Source organism: Delphinus delphis, chromosome 10 (genome assembly GCF_949987515.2).
Source record: "Delphinus delphis chromosome 10, mDelDel1.2, whole genome shotgun sequence".
In the NCBI taxonomy this organism is placed as follows: domain Eukaryota; kingdom Metazoa; phylum Chordata; class Mammalia; order Artiodactyla; family Delphinidae; genus Delphinus; species Delphinus delphis.
In genome coordinates this window covers 62,088,138-62,104,230 of record NC_082692.2, presented here as the reverse complement: position 1 = coordinate 62,104,230, position 16,093 = coordinate 62,088,138, and the positions used below count along the sequence as shown (strand labels likewise).

Here is a 16,093-nt window from a genome sequence, read left to right as displayed (position 1 = left end):
CTCATGTACCCTCCACCCAGGCATATATAACTTTTATAATAAAAAATTAAAACTAAAAATAATTTCTCCTATACACACAGGAGCCAGCTTGAGGGTTCCCAATGGCCAAATCTGAGATAATTTGAGCGATAAATAACCATAGTAATGGATTATAAACCATAGGGGAAAAAATCCACGAGTCCATACTGTTATAAATAAATACCTGAATAAGTAAATAAGAAGGAGAAGGGATAATTCTTCTTTAAAGTAAAATTCCGATTAATAAATGTAGAATGAATGATAGAGATAGGAAATCAGGAATAGGCAAACAACATGGAATAATTGTTGTCCAAAGGCATTATCAATGGATGCCAAATCAATGGGTAAAAGAAGGAAAAAAGAAGATATTTGCACAGTTTCAAAGTAGCTCAAGATAATTATTAATTACAAAGGAAAAAATAGAAACTGTGCAGATACCTACCACCTTAACCAAGTGATGAAAGTCAACAGCACCAGTAATAAGACATGTTGATATCACGTATCCCTTATATGATTCATAATATCACTTCTGGTGCTTTTGTCCAAAATGCATTACCTCAATCTAATCACGAGAAAACCTCAGACAAACCCAAATTGAGGGACATTCTACAAAATGCATACTCAGTACTCTTCAGAAGTGGCAAGGTCATAAAAGACAAGGCAAGACTGAGAAACTGTCCCAGATTAAAGGAGACATGACAATTAAATGTAATGTGGGATCCTGTGTGGAGTCTGAACAATAAAAGGAGATTGGTGGGAAAACTAATGAGCATATCATTAGCATTCTTGGTTGTAAGCAACATAAACCAACATGATTTGTTGGAAAACCATCAGTGTGGGGAGGAGGAGGCCAGATTTGAACCTAGGCATACTGGCTCCATAAGTCCAGCTCCTAACCACTTCATTTTGCTTCCTTTTGACAAATAAGCCTTTACCGAGACTTTGTGTTCCAGGCACTGGAGATATAAAATTAAACAAAGAATTGGTTCCTGAACTCAATTATTGCCAGCCATGTTGGTATCCCCAGTCCCGAGCATAGTGCCAGCCTCCTGGCAGGCACTTAATAACTGGCAATCGAATGAATCAATGAACCAACGTGGTAGTGGCCCCCAATGATCCCCACTTCCTAATGCTGACTCTTCAGGTAGTCCCCTCCTGTACTGAATAGCGTTGTCCTGTGGGACCAATATAATATAGTGGAAGTGATGGTGTGCGATTTCTGAGGCTAGCTCATGAAAGACACTGTGGCTTCAACTTCCTTTTGTAGGATCACTTGCTCTGGGGCAGCCACATCACAGACACTCAAGCAGTCCAGGTTTACATGGCAAGAAACTAAAACCTCTTGCTAAGAGCCATGTGAGGGAACCATATTGGATGCAGATCCCTGAGTCCTGGTCAAGCCTTCAGATGACTGCAGCGCTGGCTGGCATCCTGACTTCAACATCATGAGAGACCTTGAGCCTAAACCACTCAGCTAAACTGTACCTAAATTCCTGATCCACCAAAACTGTGTGATAATCGTTATTATTGTTTTAGGTAGCTAAGTATTGGGGCAGTTTATTGCCCAGCAATAAATGACAAATACAGTCAGTGAATGAATGAAATGTCAGACCTATTCTTTCCCTGCTGTGTCTTGCCCTTATTATCATAGCATTGTCATAACATTTGATTGTTTACAAGCCTGTATCACCTGATGCCCTGAGGACAGAGATGGTCCGTGGTCTCTGGGTCCCCAGTGCCTGGTGCCATACCTGACATATGGCAAGTGCTCAATAAGTATTTGCGGAATGGATGAGTGCCAAGAGACAAATGGAGTCCTAAACCCATCTTTATCCAGAGTTCTCTAGCAGCTGTAAAAGTATTACTGCTGGGAAGGAAGAAAAGGGATAGAGTTTTATTGAGAACCTTGAAGTCAGTAGGGTTCTTTTCTCCTGACTTCCAATCATCAATGTATTCCAAAAGTTTTGAATTTGAAACAGAAACAGAAGTATTTAGTAAGGAGATCAATGCCTTCCCTCCACTCACTTGGGTTGAGGAATGACACCTCCCTCTATGCCACAAAGGTATAAAATGACCCTTCTTAGGTCACCTCAGTGGGCCAACTTGTCAATGTTTTGCAAATAATACAATATATAGAAATCGATTATATATAAAATTTAAACTTTTCCCTCTACTTGGAAAGCAGCCATTAAAAATTATGAGAACGAAGATAACCTATGGAATGGGAGAAAATATTTGCAAATGATGTGACCAACAGGGATTGATTTCCAAAATATACAAACAGCTCATATAGTTCAATATCAAAAAAACCAAACAGCCCAATCGAAAAATGGGCAGAAGACCTAAACAGATATTTCTCCATAGAAGACATACAGAAGGCCAAAAGGCACATGAAAAGATGCTCAACATCACTAATCATTAGAGAAATGCAAATCAAAACTACAGTGAAGTATCACCTCACACCAGTCAGAATGGCCATCATCAAAAAGTCTACAAATAATAAATGCTGGAGAGGATGTGGGAAAAAAGGAATCCTCCTACCCTGTTGGTGGGAATGTAAATTGGTGCAGCCACTATGGAGAACAGTATGGAGGTTCCTTAAAAAATAAAGTTACCATATGATCCAACAATCCTATTCCTGAACATATATCCAGAAAAGATGAAAACTCTAATTCCAAAAGATAATGCACCCCAATGTTCAGAGCAGCACTATTTATAATAGCTAAGACATGGAAGCAACCAAAATGTCCATTAACAGTTGAATGGTTAAAGAGGATGTGGTACATGTATACAATGGACTCTTGCTCAACTATAAAAAAGAATGAAATAATGCCATTTGCAGCAACATGGATGGACCTAGAAATTATCATACTAAGTGAAGTAAGTCAGACAGAGAAAGACAAATACTATATGACACCACTTACATAGAGAATCTAAAATGTAATATAAATGAACTTACTTACAAAACAAACAGACTCACAGACATAGAAAACAAACTTACGGGTGCCAAAGGGGAAGTGGGGGAGGGATAAATTAGGAATTTGTGATTAAAAGATACACACTACAATATATAAAATAGATGAACAACAAGGACCTACTGTATAGCATAGGGAACTACATTCAATATCTTGTAACAACCTGTAATGGAAAATAACCTGAAAAAGAATATATATATGTATGTATAATTGAATCGCTTTGTTGTACACCTGAAACATTGTAAATCAACTATATTTCAATTAAAAATTTTTGAGAACTATTGATCGATATGGAAAATATATAAAGTTCAGTGGGGAAAGCAAGGATAAAATTAGGTGGGCATCACCAAGACTGTATTGGGCACCTCTTCAGATCTGCTTGGCCCTGCCTGTCTCTTAGTCCTGCCCACGCTGGGGTGACTAGTTCTGGGTCAACTCCGGCCAGCTTCTCACAGCTGCAACCTGACATTATGTGTCTCCTGCTTATGCCGCTCACCCTGGGGCTTCTCTGTCAATGCCATCGCCTGAGACTTAGGGGAAACCCACTCAGCACCCATGCAAGGGCACCTCAGAAATGTGGGTGAGTTACCCCACGGGGAAAGCCTTTGACCGACCGACAGGGGTTGGGAGCCAATGGAAAATGCTTCTCTCTTTCTCCCCCCACCCACGCAAGGTCTTCCTATGACTCCTCAGATGATCTTGGATCCAGCACCCAGGTGCACTCAGCTGTGGCCAGTTCCATAACACATTCTTGCCAGCTTCACTCCCCATTTCTCATTCCTCCTCCCTGAAATCATGTTCCTCAGTGAAATATTTGCACAGAAACCTTTGTCTCAGACTCTGCTTTCTGGGGAACCAAGCCAAGACAAGCATCACAACGTTCAAATAAAATGTATTTATAGGGACAGAGACTGCAAGGAAAAAGCACCAATATGATGGTATTGCTGTGTTAGAGTTGGGGGGAAGGGATTATGAGTGGTTTTTTTATTTTCCCTATTTTAAACTTTTTCTTTTTTCTTTTTTTTGGCCACGTGGCACGGCTTGCCAGATCTTAATTCCCCAACCAGGGACTGAACCTGGACCACAGCAGCGAAAGCGCTGAGTCCTAACCACTGGACAGCCAGGGAATTCCCCTAAACTTTTTCTTAAACGATGCATTACTTTTGTACACTTAAAAAACCATTTCCATTTTGGAAAAGAAAAAAAACAAAAAGAAGAAGAAGTGCTTAATAAAACCAAAAAAAATGTGTTTATTATATTAAAATGTTAAACAGCCTATTAAATTGTTTTTAGAATATAATCACACAACTATGTAAAACAGATTTAAAATATTAAAAATTGTAGGGCTTCCCTGGTGGAGCAGTGGTTGAGAGTCTGCCTGCCGATGCAGGGGACACAGGTTCGTGCCCCGGTCTGGGAGGGTCCCACGTGCCGTGGAGCGGCTGGGCCCGTGAGCCATGGCCGCTGGGCCTGCGCGTCTGGAGCCCGTGCTCCGCAATGGGAGAGGCCACAACAGTGAGAGGCCCGCATACCGCAAAAAAAAAAAAAAAAAAAAAAAATTAAAAATTGTAAGTAAATGACAAAAAAATCATTTCTGTTTTGAAAGTCACTGTTGGAAATGGTATTGAACTAGACAGAAAACTGACAGGATGTCATTTGGAGACCTCTGCTCAGATGCTAATTGTCTTCCTTAACAAGCAGGGGCAAGGGAGAGGTACTGGGAAGGCTTCCTCCTCTGTGAGGGGAATAGAGGGACTGGAGTTAATTGGCCAGAGTGATGCTAAGGAGAACCTGTCCTCTCTACCCTGCTGGTTGCTGAGTTTGCCATGGAGTGTTTTTTAACATTTTGACCAGCTGCAATTTTGGCATTTTCTTCTACTTAAAACATCTCTATTAATATTGGCATATTTAAACATCCCAGGAACCTTTGAAGCTCTTCTTTGGGAAAAGCTCTTCAGCTCTTATGGAGTCTCCTCATTCCACCTAGTCATTGGCCAAGGTTAGGGCTGGGGTCTCTGGGGGAATGAGGTAGGAGATAGGGGTTCTGGTGGGAGACAACCTAGGGGTTCTTATGGGTAGGAACAATCATGACAGCATCTTTTGGGGAGGAAAAAAGCACTGGATCCTGGAGGAAGCCAGGGTTGATGGAAGAAGGTCAGGAGCAGGGTAGGGTGGGGCAATGTCCCCTTTGGGCTATTCTGGAGTCTTAACAGCCCTCCATTTGAGACTGGTCCTGGTAGGTGACACACTTGAGGCTGTCAATTCCAGTCAAAGAATGGTGGTAGAAATCTGGAAATTTCAAGCTCCAAATCCCTTCCCTGCCTCTTTTTTTTTGCCATGCCACTTGGCTCGCTGGATCTCAGATCCCCAACGGGGATTAAACCTGGGCCAAGGCAGTGAAAGCCCAGAATCCTAACCACTAGGCCACCAGGGAACTCCCTGCCTGCATTTTCCAGCAATGTTTCCAAAGTCACCTAAATGTGTCGGTTTTGCTTTTCATGCATTGATGTGGGAATTACCCCAGAGAATCCCTGGTATTCCAGAAAGCCAGATGACAGGGCTTGGGATAGCCTGTTGGGTACTCTCTGGGCTTCTCTTCACTTCAGGGGGGTCAGCCAGATCCCCCAGATAGTAAAATGTCAGCTTTAGAACATAGTCCCCAAGGGCCCAGCTTGTGCCTACAGCAACCCCTCGCCACCCCCAGGCCTTCAGAGTCTTTAAATGCACTTTCACAGTGCCCTGGAGGTGGCTGGGGTATCCGTCCACATTACCACTCCCATTATACAGAGGAAGAAACTGAGGCCAGAAGAAGTCAAGGGATTAGAAACACAGTAATACGTGCTAGAGCTCAAACCTGCCAACCCCGCTGGCCGCCACATTTAGTAGTCTTTTCGTTATACCCGCAGTCCAGCAGTTCTCAAACTTTTCCATCTCAGAACCCCTTTATACTCTTAAAAATTAGTGCAGACCCCAAAGAGCTTTTGTAAGCTCCTTGAGGGCAGGGATCAGCTTTCTCAGTTTTGTGTGCCCATCCCCTCCCCACAGAATTCACACACAGTAGGCGGTCAATTCTCATGACAGGATGAGAAAGAGAAGATGAAAGGAAAATGGAAGGAAAGACAACCCCAGGTCCAACCTGACTGTAGTGTTACCTACCCCACCATCACACCAGCTCGGCCTCTGGATGCCCCTGCCATAAACACTGCCCCTTCACGACTGTTCCACAGTGACCGACAGTTAGAGACTGCAGGCCAGGAGGAGCTGCAGACATCAGCTGCGAATAATCAACATAGAACAGGCAACATTCATGAGCACATACTGTATGCCAGGCACTGTTCTATCACTTTACGGGGATGGTTTTTTTTTTCTTTTTTTTTTTTTTGTAGTACGCGGGCCTCTCACTGTCGCGGTGGCCTCTCCCGTTGCGGAGCACAGGCTCCGGGCACGCAGGCTCAGCGGCCATGGCTCACGGGCCCAGCCGCTCTGTGGCATGTGGGATCCTCCCGGACCGGGGCACGAACCCGTGTCCCCTGCATCGGTAGGCCGACTCTCAACCACTGCGCCACCAGGGAAGCCCTACGGGGATGGTATTTAACCCTATTTCTCAGCTGCTATTATTTTTACGGATGAGGAAAACTAAGGCACAGAGAAGTTAACCTGTCCACAGTTACAAAATGAGTAAATGGAGGATCCAGGGTCTGCTCCAGATTCTGCTGGCTTAACCACTCCTCAATGCTGCCTCTCATAGTGGGAAAGAGTAATCTGGAAGGGGCTGCCACAAGACAGGAGCACCTAAAGGGAGATGATGAGGCCTCAGCGAGAAAAAACAGCCAAGGAAGCAGCCCCCAGACCACACTCACCCCTGCAATCACATACAAATATACCCAAGTCCATGGCGTGCAAGTAAATGTTTAACAACCAGCTCTCTGGAGCGGCAGGGACCGATTTGTAAGCATTTTCTCATTTCCATGGTGTAAACATTCTCCCACCATGGCTGATTTCAAGAGACCAATAGTTTACCATCAGTTTACAAAATTCCTGAATATTTAACCATTGGCTCTTGTGAGCATGTATGGTCCAGCTCTGGCACACCACTGTACAAGCCAGCCCCGCAGCACTGATTTGGACCCTAGATACCCAGCAACACATAGGACGCTACGTGAATGACTGCCATGAGATGGACTATCAATGGCATTACACAGATGGCTACACAGCAGCTCAGAACACATAAATAATTTTCTCAGGGCCACAGAGCTAGAAGGAAACCGAGCAGGGACTCAGATTCAAGTCTCCAGACCCACACTGTCCAGGGCAGCAGCCATGAGCCACACGTGACTATTGAACACTTGACGTGGGGCTGGTCCAAACTGAGATATTGCTGTAAGTGTAAAATATACACCAGATTTTGAAGACTTCACAAGAGAAAAAAGACCGTAAGATATCCCATTTATATATTTTTATATTGAATGTATGTTGAAATGATAATTTTGGATATGCTGGGTTAAATAAAATATATTTTGGAAATAGATTTTCTTTTCTTTTTTTCTAATGTAGCTACTAGAAAATTGAAAGTTAATATCTAACTCACGTTCTATTTTTATTAACATGACTACATTCCTGGTCTAGAGCTCTGCCTGCAAAGCACCAGGCATTTCCCATATCTGGGGATACTCAAATCCCTATAGGTCCCTGTGTAAGCGAGCGAACGCGCGCACACACACACACACAACCCGCTTGGGCAGGACAACTTACACTCTGCCTCCCCCACCCTCAACACTCACCACTCGTCCCACAGAGCCACTCAGGGAAACAGGACCCGGGGCCACAAAGACACACAACCCCCAAGACCAGCCACAGAGCACCTGCCTGAGGACATCATCCGCCCCCGCCCCGCCCCACACTGAACTTGAGGGAAAATGCTGTTCTAGAACATCGGCTGGGGGTGCCTCCCACCCACTTATCAGCAGCTCTCTGTCTGGCTGAGTGGCAGACGTGTGGCAGACGGCACCTCTACCTGTAGCATCAGTCTCTTTGAGGGAGTTCTTCTGAGAGAAGGATGTTTGCCTTGGTGCTGAAACATTACTGCCTGTGAATCTGAGCTGCAGGGCGGGCCCTTGAGTAATGAGAGCAATGGCTGAGGTGTCCAACATGAAGGTGGCTTCTATTTGGACCCGGCTTTTCCCAAGCTATCTTCTTCCTGAACCTTCTGGCTTGAATTTTTCCTGATAGCGGGCGCCCAGGACAGAGGGTGTCATATCAGAAGCCCACCGCTGCCTGCTTCTCAGTGAATTTGCACACCCTTGTGCCTGTGTGTGAGGAAAGCAGGAAGATCAACACACTTTCTATGAGGCTCCTCTCTACCTCACCCACGAGCATACTTGTTCAGCACGCTGCTGGCTGTGCTCTGGCCTCACCACACTGGCTCACTAATTCTTAGGGCGATTTCCAAGTTCACAGTCATTGAGCCTCTCCAAAGGGTTTTGTTTTTCCTCCCTTAAGCAGAAAACAGCAGACCTCTGGCCCAGGTGATATTAATCCCACAATCACATGAAGGTAATTATTCCAAAGGCAGACTTTAGATTCCATAAAAAGTCAGGGCCACAGCCCCCAGGCCAGCCCAGCAAGACTCGGCTTCCAGAGGTCTCCACGGCCCCTGGTATCCATCACAACAACCAGTCAGGGCTTATAAAGGCTCATCATGAAAAGCAGGTAGGCTCTGGAGATGTAGCCTTCCTGCTCTTAATTGCTTAATTAGGTGGAATATAGCCTGCTGGATTCAAATCAGATGAGCTTCTGCATACACAGCTGACTACAGAAGGCTCAGGGCTGAGGGGGGGGGGGGGGCAAGGCAACATGGAAGATTCTAGAACCTGTCTTACCATGGGATGAGGCCTAGGTTAGAAGGGAGGTGAGGCTCTTGTCTCTCACTGCCATCAGTTAGTTTTGACACCTGGACACACAGATGTCCCTCTAGGCCTTGGTTCCTTCCTCAGTAAAATAAGATGGTGGTGAGTCGGCCTTCCTCAGGCTCTGCAATATCAGGGCTGCAAGTAGCAGAAAACCGCAGTTCAAACCGGATTGTCATTTGTTATTTCACACAAAAGGCAGAAGACAGTGCGCCTGAGGCAAGGTACAATCAGCAGCTCAATGTCATCTAAGACCCAGGTTCCTTCTCTGCAAGGTAGCTGTGGCCCCTCCAGGTGAACTTCCCAACTCCTGCGGTGAGACGGCAAGAGGGCCTGTCTCGCCTCCTGAAGAGAAGGAAGCCTTTCCCAAAGGCTCCTCCCAGAGACCTCCCCTCACATCTCATTGGAGGAACTTCATCACATGCCCACTCCTGAGCCAATCAGTGGTAAGGAACATTGGACAACCTGGATTGGTTCTGTTAATAAGGTGGCAGGTGGGGAATGGATGGTAAATGGGCAACCTACAGTGTCTGCTACAGATACCACTTACATTTAAATGGAAAACAGAACAGGTCTGGTCTTGTCCCCCTTCCCACCTGACCCCCTCCCGCCTTCCTCCATTTCTCTTGTCTTCCTTTTCATTCCTTTTTTTTTGGCTGCCCCACATGCAAGTTGCAGGATCTTAGTTCCCTGACAATGAACTGAAGCCAGGCCATGGCAGTGAAAGTGTGAATTCCTAACCACTGGACTGCCTGGGAATTCCCTTTTTTATCCTCTTAATCTCTATTCCAGTTATAACTGGAGGGAATATAAACCAAATCAAACTGGCTTAAGACTTAAAAAAATATATATTGGCTCATATAACTGAAAAGTTCAAGAGGAGATTGACACAGCTTGATCCAGGGGTTTCAGTGGTATCATCAAGGAGGGCTGGACCTTTCCTCCTCTTCATTGCCAGCTCTGTGCCAGCTTATTTCTCAGGCCAGCTCCTTCTCTCTGTCCCTTATTTAGCTGATATGGCCGTTGGCAACTCAAAGCTTCCACAGTCCCCAGCTCAAGGCTCTGGAAGGACAATGTTCCAGTTAATAGGAACCATCATCCAGTTAATAGATATTGCTATATTAAAAAGTCACTCCAAAGCTTAGTGGTATAAAACAACTGTTTCTTATGCTTATGGAGTCTATGCACCAAGGATTCAGACAGGGCATGGCAGGGTTGGCTGTTCTCTGCTCCACTATGTCTGGGGTCTCAGCTGGTATCTTAGTGTGCTTGGATTACCATAACAAAATACCATAGATTGGGTAACTTAAACAACAGAAATTTATTTTCCTACAGTCTGGAGGCTGCAAGTCCAAAATCAGGGTACCGGCACAGTCAGGTTCTGGTGCAGGTTTCTTCCTGGCTTGCAGACAGCTGCCTTCTATGTGATCAGAAGGTCTTTTCTTAGCACGTGCTTGCAACAGCTCTCTGGTGTCTCTTCTTGTGAGGGCACTAGTCCCATCATGAGGCCACCACCTTCATGACCTCATCTGACACTAATGACCTCCCAAAGGCCCCATCTCCAAATACCATCACATTAGGGATTAGGGTTTCAACATATGAATTTGGGGGTATAACATTCAATCCATAACAGCTGGTGAGACTCAAATGGCTGGGAGCTGGTATCATCTAAGTGCTTTTTCACTCCATGTCTAGCACAAGGGGTGGGATGACTCAAATGACTAAGGGCTCATATTCCCTCCCCTCTCCTCCCCTCCCCTCCCCTTCCCTCCTTCCTCTCCTCTCCTCTATTCTACTGTCTGGTGGTTCAAGGCTGTAAGAGCAAGTGTTTCAACAAACAAGACAGAAGCCACATGTCAACTGGTGTTACTTACATCATATTCTGTGCTCAAAGCAGTTATGATCCTGCCCAAATTCAAGGGGAAAGTCATGGGCTACAATTCTAAGGCAGGAGTATCACAGAATTTGTGGCCATGACTTAAAACCACCACAAGGGTTCCCTGTCTCCCCCAGAGAGCTTATGATCCCAGGAGAGGTGACTGATTGGTCCTGCTGGTGTCCCAGGGCCACCTCTGGACCAATTACCATCAGCACATGGATGTGTCTGTCCTAAGTGACCAGTCTTGGGTATAAGCTCCAATTTGTGCCATTTGATGGACATGTGACCTTGGAGGGAGAGGGCTTAGCTGACGAGTACTTGTAGGCCAGCAGGAACCTTTGAGTTCATGGCTAGAGTCTACTATCCTTAAAATGATGAAATGTACAGATTCTTTTCCACCATTTCACATTGGTAAAAATCGAGAAAGAAGGATAGCTAAAGGCAAATAACAAATAACATTAAAAGTGTGCCCAGGCAGGCCCCTGGTGAGGCCCTGGTTCCACCTCTGCTACCCTTCCCTGCCTTTCTGCTCGTTTGCACCTGAGCCAGCCTTCAAGGTACAGCTACAGCTAACCCCCTCCTGACACCACCCCTGATCGACACAGACTATGGAAGTTTCCTCCTTCCCCGAGCGAATGCACTACACATCATCGTCCATCCCTGGTCTCTGCATTTATCTTCTCCATCCCGTCTCTCCCAGAGCCCACCTGCAAACTTGGCATCTCCACCCTCGGCAAGGATTCTCCCCTGAAACAGGAGGAGTTTAAGGAATTCCCAGGATTCTGTATTAAGTTACTTTGGTTGCCAGTCCAGCTCTGATAACTGGGTTCCTAACTTGTGCCCCACAATAATGACATCCAACATTTCCAAGCTCTGTCTACATGCTTTACATGTGTATTCCCATTTCATAGTAAAAACAATTCTAGCACTGTTTTCCCATTTTACAGAGGCAGCAGAAGCACAGAGAAGGTAAGTAACCTGCGCCCCCTCAAAGGAGAGAACATAGATTCTACCTCTTGACGTGGAGGTGGCAAACTTTGGAAGACCGTGTGGCATCCACTTTTAGAAAATACAATCTACCACACCATGCGCTCCTTCTTAAAAATTGCTTTTTATTTTCAAATAATTGTGAAGATTTGCAAAGATGGTACAGAAAATTCTGTGTGCTCTTCCCCTAGGTCCCTCTGTTGTTAACATCTTACATAACCATGAGTCATTTATCATGGCACATACAGTCACTAGGTCTCCATGGCTTCCTCTGATCTGGGCAGTTTCTCTCTCTTTCATTATCTTTCACAACAGTGTTACTTTGGCAGAGGACTGGGTCAGGCATACACTCTCAATTTGATAAACACACAAATCTCACATCTTGCTTTAATAATGTATAAAATTTAAAAAGTAAAATTCCATGACCACAAAGCCGCTATCATATTGTATGCTTTCTCCACTATATATGACCGTATAGAGGTTGTGATTTTGTCATCCTAGGGATGTGGGTCCTCTTTCTTATATGGAAAACTATTCATTGGCTGATCTGAGCCTCACTTTCCACATTTGATAATAAATGAGGGGGTGGGGTGGGCTAGAGGATCTCCAAGCTCTGCCCAGCTCTAAAAGTTGATCCCACAAAATCAATTACGTGAACTTAAAATAGATTTTTCAATCCTCAATTCTTAGTCAAATTTCTACATTGATTTTAAGGTAATTAAAGAATATTAAATAAGTTTCTTATAAAGCCTGAGACCTAAATTTTCCCTATCTCTGGGCGTTCTTCTCACTCTCCCTTCACCCCACCAGACTCAAGGCTCGGGGAGGGCAGGGTGGACCTCAGGATTCATCATGCCCCAGCACTCAGCTGAGCAGCCAGCCTCAGTCAGCACTCAGGACATTTGATGGATGAATGAAATCACTTGCAGATGGACGGCCCCATTTGCCTCCTTGTTGCTCTGTTTCTGTTACGAGTTAACTAACTTCTATAACACGTACATTTTTTTTTTCCTCCCAAATTACACATTCAAGTCCTCCAGGGCGGCAGCCTGGGGTACTATTCCCTTTATCCCTCCCATACAGTGCCCACTGTATCTACCTCGGAGGGTAGTCGATGAATATCGTGGGCATCAGCACAACTGGGTCTGGGCGCATCTGAGTGAAAGAATTTGTCATTCATTCATTCAACAAATATTTACTGGACACCTAATATATGCCAGGGCTTTTCTAGGTACTAAGGCATATTCTCTTGGGGATAGGATGGCCAATCTCTTGGACAAGATGACATTTGAGCAGGGCTCTGAAAACTTCCCACCCACTGATGGCTAAATGTATCGGAAAGATAAAATGAGGTATAAATCATACTAAGGCAAAGTGTCTGCATTTAAAAATCAACAACAGAATACTTTATTCCTGGTGAAATACAGGATAGGTTTTGCTTCATTTTGCTGCAAGGTCTTGGGTTATTTTGTTTTGTTTTTCACTCAAGTGGCCCATCAGGAAGAAAAGTCTGGGGGCAATGACAGCCTAGAAATGCAATAAAGGTAGAATGGGGTGTTTGGGTTTAGATTCCATCTACTTTAGAGCAAGACAATTAGGCCCAGCATTTGGAGGTGGGGCTTGGAGGCTCACTGTAGTGCCAACTTTGATTTGAGTAGCTCACCCTGCCCTGCCCACCTTGAAACTGAAGGATGCCATTTGGAAGTCACTGGACGGTAAGAGACGCCCCAGTTCTTCTAGAACTTACCCTCTTCCAGTTCTACACCCCCTGGTCAAATCACCTGTCAACCACACCCTGAAACTGCTGACCCTCCCTTGGTTTCCGGGCACGTAGGGACACCATACTTCTGAATTCTCCATCCTGGAGAGACTCTCATTTCTCTTGTCTCTCTCTTTTAAAGAAAGAAACCCATTTCCTTTCAAATGGGATCCAACAGTTTAAGAAAAAAAAATCTATTGAACTTTGTTTTTTCCTCTGGTCTCTTGGTAAGGCGGATTTGGGTTTTGATTCTGTCAAAATGAGAAATTTGCCTTGTTCTGTAAAATCAGAGATTGGAAGCATTTCTCTTTTCTTTTTCTTTCTTTCCTTTTTTAAGCCCTCAGGGGCACGGACTGACAAGGGAGCTGCACCTGACTCTGGACACCTCAAACACAGCCAGCGGTGCTCCATCGCCCAGGAGCCCATCCCTGGGTGCTGGGTTTCAGCGTCATATCGTACCGCAAATGCCAGGAGGCGCCACTCACATCCTCATCCATGATGGGGCAACGTTGTGCCTGACAGATAAGAGGAAGCTCCCTCTTGATGAGGCACTGCCACTCCAAAGGCCTAGGGTGTTTAATGGAAGGAACCAGCAGAGATCCTGCCTCTAAACTGCCTTGTGACCTTGAGCAGGTCACTGAGCATCTCCGACCTGTGTCTCAAATGTAAAATATGAGGTTTTAACAGGTGAGTCTTTTGTGACATAGTGGTCCTTTTTCGACTGATGCTGACACAGCCACTATGCTCAGGGTCCCGTATTAACCAAACTCAGTTGACCCTGAGTCAACTGAGGGTAAAACATAAAGTATTTCTCCCCAACTCCAAGAAGTACAAAGCTTTTCTTTTTCCTGTTTTTCTTTTTTTTGGGGGGGGAGGAGGGTGGCAGTAGCTACAAAAATGACATTTTGCAGTTTAAATAGAAAGAATGAGGAAATGAAAGAGAGTCCTGGAGGCAGGTCGGGGTGAAAGATACATTTTCAAACATAGCAAAGGTGACCGATGGTTGCTTTGCAAAGGTGACCTTTGTCAAAGGTGACAGTTGTTTGCTTGCTGGTATCTTCTTGGGGAACCCCATCTTGCCCTCTGGAGATGCTCTGGTGGGACAGTCAGTCAAGGTTCCCTGCCTACTGAGACATGGGGCCAGCAAGCGTCCCAGGCTAGTCCAGTAACTCTGCTTCCCAGGAAGATGGATAGTGGACCCAGTGCCAAGCCCAGGGGGCCAGCGGGAAGGGCTCCACTCAGGGCATTGCTGCCCTGAAGAGGCTATCTATTCCTTCCTGCTGTCTACATGCTCCTGTCTTCCCGAGCCCCAGATGTTCAACTTTGTCTTCAATTTGGTGTCACCCCATGCCCTTCCACTAAATTCCAACTTTCATCTAAGTTAGTCAGAGTCAGATTCTGTTGCTTGCAACCAAGAACTCTAGATCTAATGGACATTTTATTTCTCCTCTCCTTCTTCCAAACTTTTCTGAAAACACAAAGAAGGAAGGAAGGGAGGGAGGGAGACATCAGTGTTTTTAAAATGTGTTTTAGCCACAGAGCCCTTTTTCTCTAATTAGATCTAATGTGGACTCTACCTAAGACAGATAAAAGCAGAGCTCCTTGTCCTCCTCCTACCTGTTCTGATTCAGCTTCCCCAGATCTGCTTCCTCAGAATCCAGAAATCTCAGCCACCATTTCCTCTGTTAATACCTACCTGCGAGAAGTTAAGGTTCCTTGGGGAGAGGGGCCAAGGAGAGAGAGGCAGTAACAGCAGCATTCATGGAACACCACCTGTGCTCTAGGCACAGCTGGGAACTTCATACATGCTGTTCTAGTTACTATAACAAGCCTGTAAGGTGGGTTCTGTTCTGTTATTATCATTTGCAGAGGAAACTCAGGAGATCCAGCAATTGGCTGGAAGGCACATAGATACAAGTGACAGAGCTGAGATGTGAACCCCGGTCTCTTGTGACCTAACACAGGCAGATGGTCCCCCACTGTTATGGGGTATACAGTATGCCTCTCCCACACCTGCATGTCCATACCACCAACAGTTCCTGCCCCCAGAGCCTTTGCCTTACTCAAATGCTTCTATCAATGGAAGTGTCAAATAAAATTCAATAAAGTATTGAACAAAAGAACAATGATTATATGAAAGGAGTACAGTTTAAAGGTTAAGAATACAGGGTCTGACATCAGATGGGCCTGGGTGAATCCCAACTTTACTGCTCACCGGCTCTGTGATGTTGAGCAAGCCACAGGACCTCTCTGTGCCTCATTCTCCTCACCTGGAAAATAGGAGATAATAATATTTCCTATTGTGATAAGCAGAATAATGGCCCCAAAGATGTCCACATACTAATTCCCTAATCCCTGGAACCTGTGAATATGTTACATTATTTGGGAAAAGAGAAGTAAGGTTGCTAATCACCTGGACTTTAAAATAAAGAGATTATTTTGGATTATCTGGGTGAGGCCAATGTAATCACAAGGATCCTTACATGTGAAAGAGGGAGGCAGGAGAGTCAATGTCACAGTAATGAGATGTCAGAAAGACTTGCTGGCTTTGAAGATGGAAGGGGACCAT

General features: G+C 45.1%; 1 long non-coding RNA gene across 1 annotated transcript; it reads right to left on the bottom strand.

The window, feature by feature from the left end:
• Positions 1-8,213: 8,213 nt before the first annotated feature.
• LOC132431647 (uncharacterized) lies at positions 8,214-15,787 on the bottom strand. Its single transcript, XR_009520779.1, has 3 exons — positions 15,740-15,787; positions 8,873-9,037; positions 8,214-8,299 (listed from the first exon to the last, which is right to left on the bottom strand). It is a non-coding gene; the product is annotated as an uncharacterized lncRNA (long non-coding RNA).
• Between the last annotated feature and the right edge of the window lie 306 nt (positions 15,788-16,093).